The following is a 12,706-nucleotide window of genomic DNA, read 5'->3' on the forward strand; positions in this document are numbered from 1 at the left end:
TTACTGGCTCAGAACTGAAAGTACTTACACAAAAAGAGAAGTAACCTTAAGGAAGAGAGACAGAGGACTGCTGAAAACAATAAATGTAACAGAGTTAAAGGAGAAAGTACCAATGGGACTGCTGTGGTCAAAGAAAATAAAGCTATTTTAGTGGACAAATGTCTTTGTTTTAGGCTACCAAAATATTTGCTTGCAGGGACATTTTTATAGCTAAATAAAAAAGACACTAAAGAGACAGTTGTGTGTACTGACTCAGTGTTGACTGTGCACATATAATACCTCAGAAATGAAAGTGATTTAATAACTGTCTCAGGCAAGGAGAAATGAGAAAGAAAGTGGGATAGCAAGGTGGCATCCTTGACGTTATGCATTTCCACTAAAGAAAGACAGGAGGATATAAATAATGAGAATAGCAAGACTAGAAGTAGTGAAGAAAATATAAGCGAAATAAATAGTTTCAGTAAGAGCAGTATGAGTAAATGTTAGTGTCTGTTAGGAAACAGAGAGTAAAGGTTGACCAGTAGCATATCAGCGGAGGCGGTTTTACAGGTTATAAAGCTATTAGTTACAAACTAGAAACCCTGATGCACTTGTCTTCAGACTTTTCACTATGCAGGCTAAAATACACATAGAAGACTGGATGCTCCTAACACTTACTTAAAGCACAAGGGCAGAGGTGGCACACAGTTGTCCTAAATAAGTGTGGGTGGATTGCATGGACTCAGACTACCTATTGGATAAGCCTGCAGTATGTATGCTTTGTTGTTACCAGTGAACTTAAAGCACAAGGGCTGAGGTGGTACACAGTTTGTCCTAAATAAATGGTGGGTGGATTGAGTGGACTCAAACTGCCTATTGGATGAGCCTACTGTGTGTATGCTTTAGGGATGTTTTCAGTGAACTTTAAGCACAAGGACAGAGGTAGTGCACAGTTTGTCCTAAATAAATGGTGGGTTTATTGAGTGGACTCAGATTGCCTATTAGATGAGCTACACAGTTTGTCCTAAATAAATGGTAGGTGGACTGAGTGACCCAGACTGCCTATTGGATGAGCCTGCAGTGTGGATGCTTTAGGGATGTTTCCAGTAAACCCTGCAACTCTCTTGTGCACTGCTAGATGGGGGGAGGAAGGAATGATGAGAGAGTGTGGGGTGAGTGAGGTATGACTTTATGGTGCCTCTATTCCCATATCTATGCTTTCTTAACAGCAATTCTATCTCATTTTAATTGCATATGTTATCTGTATAACTGCTTAATGTACTGCCTTGAAAATGAACAACATTTCTTAGTAAGGATCAGTAACTGTGGTCATTTGAATGTTAGGAATGGTGCTCTCCTAACATGGACTACGTACTTTCAGATTTTTTAGTAAGTCCCTTCTCCCTGACACAGTTTTATTAAGTGTAGATCAAAGAGGAGAGACTATGAAACCCTGATTATTTCTACAGTTGGACTAATCATAGACCCCTGCAAGCCATTAGCAGGTACCACTTTTCAATGCTCATCTTTGCAGTGCTAGGGTGTGTTTATGTAATTGTGCAGCTCCTTACTCTATGTTTATTTTCCCTATACTTAACGCAGATTGCGGTATTCAGGAAGGAAATGATTTAACACCTCATCTGTATACCCACAGTGCTCACAGGGCTGACATTGCACTATATAAAGGTAATCATGTAGCTAATACACTTCTACCATAGTGGAGAGCTTTATACTGATACATAATAATAAATAAACACAACTTTTGGAGAATTACCTATTTTCTACACTGTTTTCTTGCCATTATGTTATTATTTTTATATTAAAGGGTTAATTGCAATGCCTACTCCAAACCATTTATTTTTCCTAATGGTTTTCTTTAGCCCTTTATTTTTAGAATAGCTCAGGCATATCAGTTATGTCTGCATTACAAAAAGTATGCTACAGAATGCTACCTTACCTATATTTTGTAGGTTGTATGTTATTGTTTTTTTGCAAACTTATTGCAGATTAGTGTATTATAACTTTGTAACAAGGTCAGGCATTTTTACATGTATTAACACAAATAAATGTTCTAGGTTTGCCATTTCTACCTGACTGCCCTCCACATCACTGGGGATGGCACTTATAATAGTTGTCTTACATTTCTACTGCTATATTGGGAATTATTATTATGTTAATGCTGTGATGCATTACACATTTACAGATATGTATTGTCTGCATTACAGAACTGTTATAGATTGTTGACATTTCATTTAGATTTTTTTTTGGGGGGGGGGCTGTCCTAATTTGTGTGTAGTCTTAGGGACCATTACCTTTTAAACTGATGTGTGCATGATGGATACATTTCATACATAATTGATTTCACAGCCATCCTATCTGTGTATTATATATTTAAATATGTATCTGTTTTTCTGTTTCATCTCATACAGGAATATGGTATCCAAGAAGAAATCTGTACCCCACAAGCCCACATACCCTGATGCAGAAAATGAGGTAATTATCTAAGCCTTACATCACCATGGAGCTTTTCTCTTAGGGAGAGGTAGAGGTGGCCATTATGCCCAAGACAGGATATGGCAGCACATGATCTATGACATCAATGTTGTCAGGTGGCATGGGAGAAGTTACTCCCAGATATGACACCAGGCAAGTGATATGATAAACTCTGCCTGCCATAGGACAGGTGAAGTTGCCTGGGAACAGGTGGCTATGGGAGGAGGTCCTGCCACTGAACCACCACTAAGTGAAAAAGAGGAGTTCCTCTCCACTGTCAGAGATCTAGATAGCTCAGCCAAGGGTTCACACAGAATCCTTGATGTTGGTGCTAATGTGGATGTCAGACCCCGAGTATCTCAAGCAGAATGTCCAGGTATGCAAAATGCAAGTGTCATTGTTAGATCTTTATACGCAAATATCTTAGATGTCTGATATATATATTTATATATATATATATATATATATATATATATATATATATATATATATGGATCTACTTCAGTAGATCGAACATATTACAAGTTCGAAGCAAACATGGCTGAGACCATATGTTCGAACTTGTAATAGTTCAAACACTGAACTAAAAAAAGAAAAAAAAAAAAAACAAAACTAAACTAAACTGCTGTAGCAGGGGGGCTACGCACCCCTGCACCCCCACCCCCTTACTTAAATATACCAACTCCGAGATCGCACTGCATTGTGGAAATGGGAAATTTTCCTGTTCCGTTCTGTACATGGATCTCCATTCACTCTGTTCAGACTTTTAAATGTTCAAAGTTATGGTCTCGGCCATATCGTCTTCGAACATTTAAAAGTTCGATCCACCAAAGGGGACCCATATATATATATATATATATATATATATATATATATATATATATATATATATAGCCAGCAATAAGTATAAGTCAGATGACACATAACAGAGACATAGAAGAGGGTGTTTGTGGGGAATTCCAAATGTTCATTACATTTTTGTTTGAGAACATTTTTAATTTGAATGATTGTTCTCTTTCTCTGTTTCATTTGCATTGTGATACTTTTCAGCCTTTTTTTCCTTTTCCTTCCTCATGTACAGGCACATCTAGATTGCAGGCTGCCATCCTATCTGCACATGATGAGCACACATCTGGTTATTGCTATCACTGCATATAAGGTAGATGCAGGTCTGTATAAAATGTGTTTTGCTTTAGCATCTATTAGTGTTTAATATAAATTTCATATAAGAAAACTATGTGATCAATTGTATTCTTTATTTCTCTGCTTGGCATGTTTATCGCTTGTTACAGGTGATCTGTGGAACTCCTACCACCTGATGTAAGATTACCAGTTGCCTCTGATGATGGCAGTGGCAATTTGGGGGTGCACATGATCAGTCTGATACTGAGGTTGTGGCTGTCACTTTTTCTGCCCATATTTTGGACACAGTTAGTATGCCTACGCATACCCATGATTGGGAGACATCTGATATATAGCAGTTTGAAAGTGGCACAGTTGATCAGGTGGTAGTGTGGTTACTCTGGTTGCAGAGCTGGTTGCTTCCCCATAGCCATCATGAGGGCAAGGTGTCACATAAGAAGGATGGTAGAGGTGCCTGGAGGAGGTCTGCTGTCCACCCTCCTCCTGATGATGTGTCATTAGATACCACCAGATGTATGTGTAGGCCTGCAGTATAGGCACAGGCACATTCTTCCAGGGCCTTGAAAGAGATAGTTTGAGTACTAAACATTGTGTATTCTGAAATGTATGACTCCCTGAACCATGTGGATGAATCCTTAGAAAGGTTAAATAACACACTGGATCAAGCAGTGTCTGTGATGGAAAATCTGATGGGGGAGGCTGGGCATCCATGTGGCTGGAGAGCTGCTTCATCTTCTGATGTTATCAGATATGACCATGCAAGATCCCACTTCCACAGTGTCACTACTTCTACTAGTCTGTCAGTGATTGCAGTGTCCACATCGAGATGTAGTAGGCCAGAGTGTCATGGTTCTGGGTGTAGTCATGAGAGCTTGTCCAGCAAGCACCATTCATATTCAGTTAGCACCCCAAATTCTAGCCAGATCCATGGAGGTAGCAGTGCAATTCCTGGCAGAGATAACGCTTATGGTCAGGGGTGACAGCACTGAACTGATTATTCTACCATGCATGGTTCACACCTGTCCGAGGTGTCAGGACATAGTGCTAGCACAGTGCTTAATTGTGTTCACGCAGACACACAGACACACACACACACACACACACACACACACACACACACACACACACACACACACACACACACACACACACACACACGGAAAACAAAATTACTTGCCCATATCACCTGACATACATGCAAGCCATCTAAACAGTACTGTTGAGTGATATACATCTATTGTTACTGGCCCCAAACACTGTATACTCTGATAGATACAAAATGAATGCTGCAAGGGTAAATCCAAACCTTTTAATGTCTTAAAACCAGAAGTCTTAGCACTTTCATTAACCACCATTGAACTCCATCAGAAACATACTTGAAAAGGTGGAATTGCAACCTACGGGTGGTGACTGGGAAACTCTCCAAGAAAAAAGAGAGTTATTTTGGCAAATTTTGTTGAATGCCACTATCCTGCCTGGCATCAGTGATGTGGTTTCTTTAATACCTGCTCTAAAGATCAGATCATCTTGTATTTCATAAATGTATTGTGATTATTTTTACGACCTTTTAAGTTTTATTTTAAACAAGATGTATTTCTATTTATAGCTGTATTTTTTACATCACTGAATGGTCTGTGTTTTAAAGTGGTGGGTTTGTGTATGTTTATTTGATGTATGTCACTTTAAAAATGTTGGTGCAATTTTCAAAAGGTTATATAAGGGGACTTAGTCTATTTTCAACCAGTTTCTGATAAAGTTCAATGGTGGTGAACAAAAGCACTAAGATTTCTGGTTTTAAGATATTAAAGAGTTTGGATTTACCCTTGCAGCTTTAATTTTGCATTTTTGGATTTACAGTATGCTGTTGTGGAAGCTAGTTTTGGTTTACTCTGATAGATATATGAGTTTCATACTCTCACACATTCCCTCCTTTGGTGTCAGCCTTGCCCTCCTACACCCCCACACCTTGTGAAAATGATGATGACTGTGCCATGCTCTTTGCACGTGTTTGTGACTTAGGGTTGCATACATGCCTGATGCAAACAATGGATAACTAACACGTGCTTACTCACAAGCATGCAATTATCAATATGTATTGCAGATGAAAAGTTTTTGATTTCTTGTTCCTACTCGTGTGCATTATTTCTGCTATAATTGTTGAACCTCCCTGTATTTCAGTTAGTATTGTAAGTAAAGCAGTGGAAGCATTAGGTACTTCAGTCTTGCTTACTAGTATAGTTGTGCAAATGAGAGTATGATTGGCTTGTTCCATGCTTTATAGATAGTGGTCAATTGAAATGCTTGATGTACAATATTGGTTAGAATATATAACTGTATATTGCAAAAATCTGACATGATATATTACTAACATAAATGTACACCTCAGACAAATCCTCTGCTTAGAGGTATATACATATTTATATTTGAAAGTAATCAGTTTTGTGCATTTTTTTTCTTTACAGGTTCCACATTTACCTTGCCATTATTGCAGGTGACAATTATGTCCTTGGGGGTTATTCTTGTCTGATGATGTCAGGACACAGCCATTACTTGGTTAAGTAGTTTGTGAAGTTTGACAGGCATCAATTTTCTCATGTGGATGTTCATGACCTAGGCAGTGATTGTGTGTACTATCCTTTGTCTCTTAGCCAGATATAGGACATATGGTGTATGCCTAACCTGTGGCCCTTTAAACTGTGGTCCTGCCTCTTGCTGTCCTTGTTATGCTATTTCCTGAGAATTACATCGTGCAACATGGCACAAACTGTAATTATTTCAACAGAGGTTCCTGCGTCATACTGCAGTGCACCTTCTGAAGCATCCAGACACAGGAACCTTGATTTGAGCAATCCAAATACATACTCTATGATATTCCTAGGTTGAGCCAGGGTAACCTGCACAGACACTGTAGATGACCCTTTGGGAATTTGAAAAAACCTGACTAGAGTGGAAACTTTGTTTACTGATGTACCTCATTCTGTGTTCCCCAGGTTTGGCTTTTATTTCTAGGTGTGTGCATTCTATGGACCCTAACACTACAGGGAAGTGCACTACTACATAAAATTCCTGCATGGTTCTTGTTCTTTCCTGTGGGGTGCATAGGAAACAGATGTGATGCCTTGCATGTACTAGTATTGCATTTAGATACTAATGCAATATTCTAGAGGCTGATGCTTGCGACAACCCTGTGGGTCTCTGGAAAATACCAGTAACTAGTATGCATAATGCTACACATACCTTTATTTTAAGTGGGATGGGTTCTCCATGATTTCCCTGGGGCCTGAGGTGGGGGCAGTAGAGGTTGCATAGTTCCTTCATTGTCCATTCTGTATCTCACAGCAATTTTTGTCATGCAGTCCATGATAGATCAAACAGGGCCTAAACACCCTTCTTTTTCTTCTTCATCTTCTTCTCCTTCTTGCCCAAGGTCTGGCAGCATCACCCTGATTTAACCTGTTGCCTTTTGTACGTACAGCAAAATAATAGCAGCTGCAACCCCTAAAATTATTTTTTTCTAAGTGTAATCCTGCTGCATTCCAAAGAGTTTTTATGTACAGGGCAAATGACTACACTAAGGGCAGGATTCACGAAGCCTCCGTGTAAGAGTTGAAAGGCTTACACGGAGGCTGCAGTTAAACGGTGTGACGTCAGCATGTCATGCATATGCATGAGGGCATGCTGAATCACACCTAAGGCTTACACGGTCCGTGGAAGACAGTAGGGGCATGTCCGTAGGCTGAGCCCTGCAAACGGACATGTCCCCATAAGAGGAAAAGTCCCGAAAGTAAACCCCCATGACAGAGCCCATGTAAATGTGAATAAATACAACACAACATATACCCCCACAGACTACGAACATAAAATGTACAAATGAACATCTTATAATTTTTTTTAAATTGTAAAGATGTTTGCCCGTGAGTGCGCTCATTTGCGCGGGCATGCCCGTAGCTTAGGTACAGTTAGCAGTCAGTGGAAAAGCATATAAGAACTAAATATGCAAAGTAAGCCAAGAAGCAATAGCGTAGCAGTAGAGACATCGGCTGAAGAGCAGGCAGTCATGGTCCGAGCCCTCCCAACATCAATTTTTATTTTAAGTGAAATAAGCACGAAACAAGTCCCTGACATATATGTACACATATAAAATTATATTTTTGTAAAATGTAATGAAATGGGCCATATATTTTGAAGAAATTTGAGATAACAAAATAATAAAAAATGTCAGATGTGCCTATAGCTGAGCTACAGTTTAACAAATTGAGTGCATCTGCCCGTAGGTGAGCAGTGTTTTAACAGGTATAAAATGAGTGCCCGTAGGTGAGCACTGGTTTGACAGGTGTAAAATGAGTGCCCGTAGGTGAGCAGTGGTTTAACATGCTGAAACTGTGTGCCCATAGCTGAGCTGAGCGTAATATGCGTGCTGACAGCCAAATGACACGTAAACCAGCGTAACCCATTTGCACGGAGCTGCGCCCCGCGCCAACAAGCTAACCAACGGGCAACGTTGAGCAAGCTGTAACAAAACTGCCTTTACACAGACACATCTCCTAGCCTGTGTAGACAGTCATAAAATATAAAAAGCAGTGGCCAGGTTTGAACCCAGGATATCATGCACCATAGTCAAGGTACTGAACCACTAAGCCAATATATAGGAATGAATAGAAAGAGGAGCATGACAAACCAGGTTTTGTGAAGCTGATACAATTCCAAAATGGCCAATCACAGATAAGTGCGGGAAAAACGGCATATATAAGCCCCATAGGCGGGTATACACAGCATAACCAATTGTAGAACCGACTTGCAGCCAGAATGTCAGGTGTAGGTGAGGGTAGTTGCTTCCGAGCACAGAGGTGGCGTGTTGAGGAGTCCAAATATATGGTTTGGCTCCTTGTCCACAATCATGAGGCCCAACTCATGCAGGGCCAGGTCCTGTGGGGAGCATATAGGGCTGAGGCATGGTACCGGTTGGCTCATGATCTCACCAGTGCCACAGGGATACCAAGGACTGGTGAGCAGGTCCGTCACCACCATGCGGACCTGAAGAGACGCAAGCAGGACCAACTGAACCGTTGGATCCAGGAGGCCTGGCAAATGCCCAACGCCCCACTACTGAGTAAGTTACATGTAATTATTTATGTAAGAAATTAACCTAGCTGATATTATGGAGATGTGCATTCCAATATTACTCTATTTATATTACAGCTGCAGGTGTCCGTTCTGCGAACCGTAGAGCCTATAATGATAGGCTGGCACGGTTGCGCCACCAGGCAGGTCAGTAATTCTCTCCCTGTAACTGTAAATAAATATATAAGTATGACAGTTAGCAAAAGAGTGCAGTGTAGTCACTAATTAATAAAATGTGCAAGTAACAGTGTAAGAGGATTTGCAAGTAGTGCTTGATTACAAAAGTGTGATGCAGCCTGTAATCCAAACATAAAAATGAAACAAGTCTGAAATAAAGATGTCCCACCTGTAATATAATAGTACATAACCTGCAGCAGGCTGAAAAGTACTGCTGCAGAAGCTGAGTAAAACAGATGTGTGAAATATATCCCTGTTGACATACAGAAACATGACAGAAGTGAGACTGTTGGAAAGGATTGTTAGAACTACAGGTAAAACATGTCAATAAAGCCTAGAATTAAGTACCATCCTGAATTGTAAAAATAAAACAAGTGAGAGAGTGTGAGAAAGAGTTATGAATCCACCAATAAAGTAGTAATAACTCCTGAATAAGGTATACTGCAGTCAGTACAGAATGAAATGAATGTGACAAGCCGAACCAAACAGTAACGTATTGAAAATGTAACTGCAGCTGGAATGTGTATCCCAAAATTTGGATATGTTGCTCTCAGTCTGCAATATGCAGATAGTATGGTTGTCTGAAATACCAAACATCCACAGTTGTCTATAGCTATATAAAGCAAATGTAGCAGGATGATGTAGCTGAACAGAGCCAGATATGAATGTGTATGAATAAAAATGAAAATGTATATTGATGTAGCAGTAACATTCCTATCACCAACTTGTAGTAGTTATCACATAGGAAACTGTAGGGAGAACTATAGTGTGTATATATTTGCAGCTATTAGAAATGTACAGCATATGTACTGGTATTTGAAGTTGTTAATTAAATTTTCTTCACCCTACCCTATAACCACATATAATCCATTCCATGTGAAATTGGTATATGCAATTACAATTAACACCCTGGACATTTGTCCTGTTGGTTCATACATATTTGCATGTATGTTGATGCATCTGCCCTGTTCATACATCCAAACCTGATGGCCTGTTGCCATCAATCAACCCTGCATGTTGTTGGACTGTGTATTGCTGTTCAAAATATGCATGTGTTATGCTTGCTGTTCTATGGTTTGAATATCTGGGTGTTTGGTTAATGGGAATACTAATGCATGCTGTTACAACTAATTGTGAATGATATTGTACGTTACTAACCCAAACTGTCATGACATAATGCAAAACATAGGACGACAGGGAAGGCGTGTTCCAGCAGACCCACCTGTCCCTCCTCAGCTGGTGAGTGCACCTGGAAGTAGGGCCCAGGCCGGACCCTCCTCCGGTGGACCTGTGCCACCTGCGGGTGGAAGCGCTGTAGAGGATGGGGCTCATCCCTCCTCTGCAAGCGTGGCCAGAGGAGAACATCCACTCACCCTCCATACTGTCCGGACTGTGGTGCATAGAGAGTTCCAGCACACTGTGCTTGGGCCCCTACGCCAGCTTGAGGCACGGGTGGCACAACTAATGGGCGTGCCTGCTGCCTGGCCTACACAGCCCCCAGCACAGCCCCGTCCTGGGCCATGAAGGCACAGTGGCAACTGCCCATGGGTGGGGATATCAGTACCACTGTTGCCATCTGTGGGCTCATGGGCTCTAGATATCCAAACATCCATCCCCGTCAATTGTGTAACCCCCCCCACATGTGTCATACACCTCCCCTGTATGCGTCTTGTTTATCTTGTCTGTTAACCTACCCAACCTACCTCCCCAGCTATATCGACTTCCTGTACCTGACATACCACTCTCACCTGAAAAAAAAAGAAATAAAAAAGAGCACTCTGTACCCACAAAAAAATTACACCCCATACATAGCTTCCCATTTCGCATACATGTCTGCTGGGCATGGAAACTGTCAATTACAATTGGCTGTACAAGTATTATTGTTGTCCTTACACCTCTCTCAGGGGTGGAAGGTTTCAAATGTCACACCAAATTACAAACATATGCTCAGCTGTTGCTGATGAAGAAATGGGAAGCTATGGGCCTTACCTACATCCCTCCTGCAAAACCCAAGCTTGTTTCCCTACTGTCTTACCCTCTTTGTGACCCCTTTTTCACCACTTTCCTGTGTCCCCATTTTCATTTCTTTCAAAGAAAATAGCGTGAGTGTGCACAAGAGTAAGCACTGTTAAGCAGTTGTAAGCGGGTGTGCGTGGAGCTGAACACCAGTGCGCATGCGTGAGCTCCGCGCAAACCAGCGCTAACCCGGTTAAAACTGCTTAAAAGTGCCTTAGTCACTCTGAATGACAAGTCCTATAGTCTGCTCAAAAGCAAAATAAAATCCCACCGTCAGTCCCGAACCCAGGACCTTGGAAACAGTAGCCTGCATGACTTACCACTAAGCCATGACTGTTATATGAGAACATTGTGCTACAATAAATATATCATGTAATAGTAGGAATGAATGTAAAGGGAATATAGGATGTGTAGTACACAAAGCATGTCATGTATATTTACTGTCAAATGTAGTGGATTTCTAGAATAGTAGTGTGTGAACAGAAACAGCCATGCTAGTAGTTAATAATGTCACTGTAGCACCTTGCAAGCCACACACATACTCACAGCAGGATAATCGCTGCCCATACCCCACAACCTCTTACAGCAACACATCCAGACTAAGTAATAAAAAATGTGGAGCAAAGGGCCAAAAACAGGGACACATTCCAAATAATGCTACAACAAACTTAGACAGTTCAGAGAGTAACAGGTTCTGCATTTTGTTGGATGTTTGGAAGAGTATGAAGTCTGAAACTGAAATGTTTGTCACTATAGTCTGACGTGAGCCCAGAGTGAATTGCCGGAAAAAGCTGTTTATGAGATATTGACCAAAATATGAGGCAAAAATGTGGACAACCTGCAAATATCTGTACACTTGAGAGGTCTGACACTGCCATATTTGAATAGTTAAGAGCCTAGACATAGCAACAGTGACTGAGTTACAGGGATGCCCCACAGACTCCCGGTGAAATGTACAAACAGTAGGCAGAAAGGTGTTACAACACATGCAATGGTAACTATGAAGTACTGAAAGTATGCACCATTTGCATGGCAGAAATAGTGTAGTAATACATATGCTCATGCTATCCCACAGTCACAACTGCAGAATACCAGACAATTTAATGGGTGTACCCCACTGATATGTACCATTCCATGAGGCAGATAAAGATGCACCTGAGAGTCTCTGGGGCCTGCTCAGCAGCATACTCAAATACCCTAATAGATGTCAAGGCCCACACCATGGCCAGACCACACTGCATGCAGTAACACCCTAGCAGATATAGCAAGCATTCCAAGGTGTGAATGTACATGGAAATTAGGAAAGCCACAGCAACACACTACAGTCAAGACACCTAGCAGGCATACAAGTAGTGAATGTAAAGGGCAAATATTGAAGCCATAGCAACAAAGTGCAAGAGCCACTGCTATATACCAGTTACACCACATGTCCCACAGGAAAGCACACACACCCACATTAACAGTAGTAGTAGTCTTAGGTGTCAGTGTACATGCACACTTAGTACAGGAAACTGGAGAAATGAATGGAGAAATGTTAATCTACAACACAGCCAGAAATATGAGAGGGATACTAACCTTTACACTCACAGAACAGTGTCCACAGCATACCAGCATGGTCCCTGCCCTTAAACTCTGAAAGGGCTACGCCTATCTCACATACCTTTTTATAGCACTGTCCTGGAATCACAGTGGGAACTGCAATCAGTACACAACTGGCTGCATGCAATTAGCAAATGCTAGCTAACAATTGGTGCAGAGGCCATCACATGGACATATG

The 12,706-nt window shown here is 41.0% G+C and overlaps 1 long non-coding RNA gene across 1 annotated transcript in view; it reads left to right on the plus strand.

The window, feature by feature from the left end:
- LOC122802077 overlaps positions 1–3,638 on the plus strand; it is a 54,879-nt gene extending 51,241 nt beyond the window's left edge. The window contains exons 2-3 of the long non-coding RNA XR_006364877.1: positions 2,409–2,472; positions 3,554–3,638. This is a non-coding gene — a long non-coding RNA (uncharacterized LOC122802077). The remainder of the gene's footprint in view (positions 1–2,408; positions 2,473–3,553) is intronic.
- Positions 3,639–12,706: the final 9,068 nt, after the last annotated feature.

The sequence above is a fragment of the Protopterus annectens genome, chromosome 5.part0 (assembly GCF_019279795.1).
Source record: "Protopterus annectens isolate FY-2018-M chromosome 5.part0, PAN1.0, whole genome shotgun sequence".
NCBI lineage: Eukaryota > Metazoa > Chordata > Ceratodontiformes > Protopteridae > Protopterus > Protopterus annectens.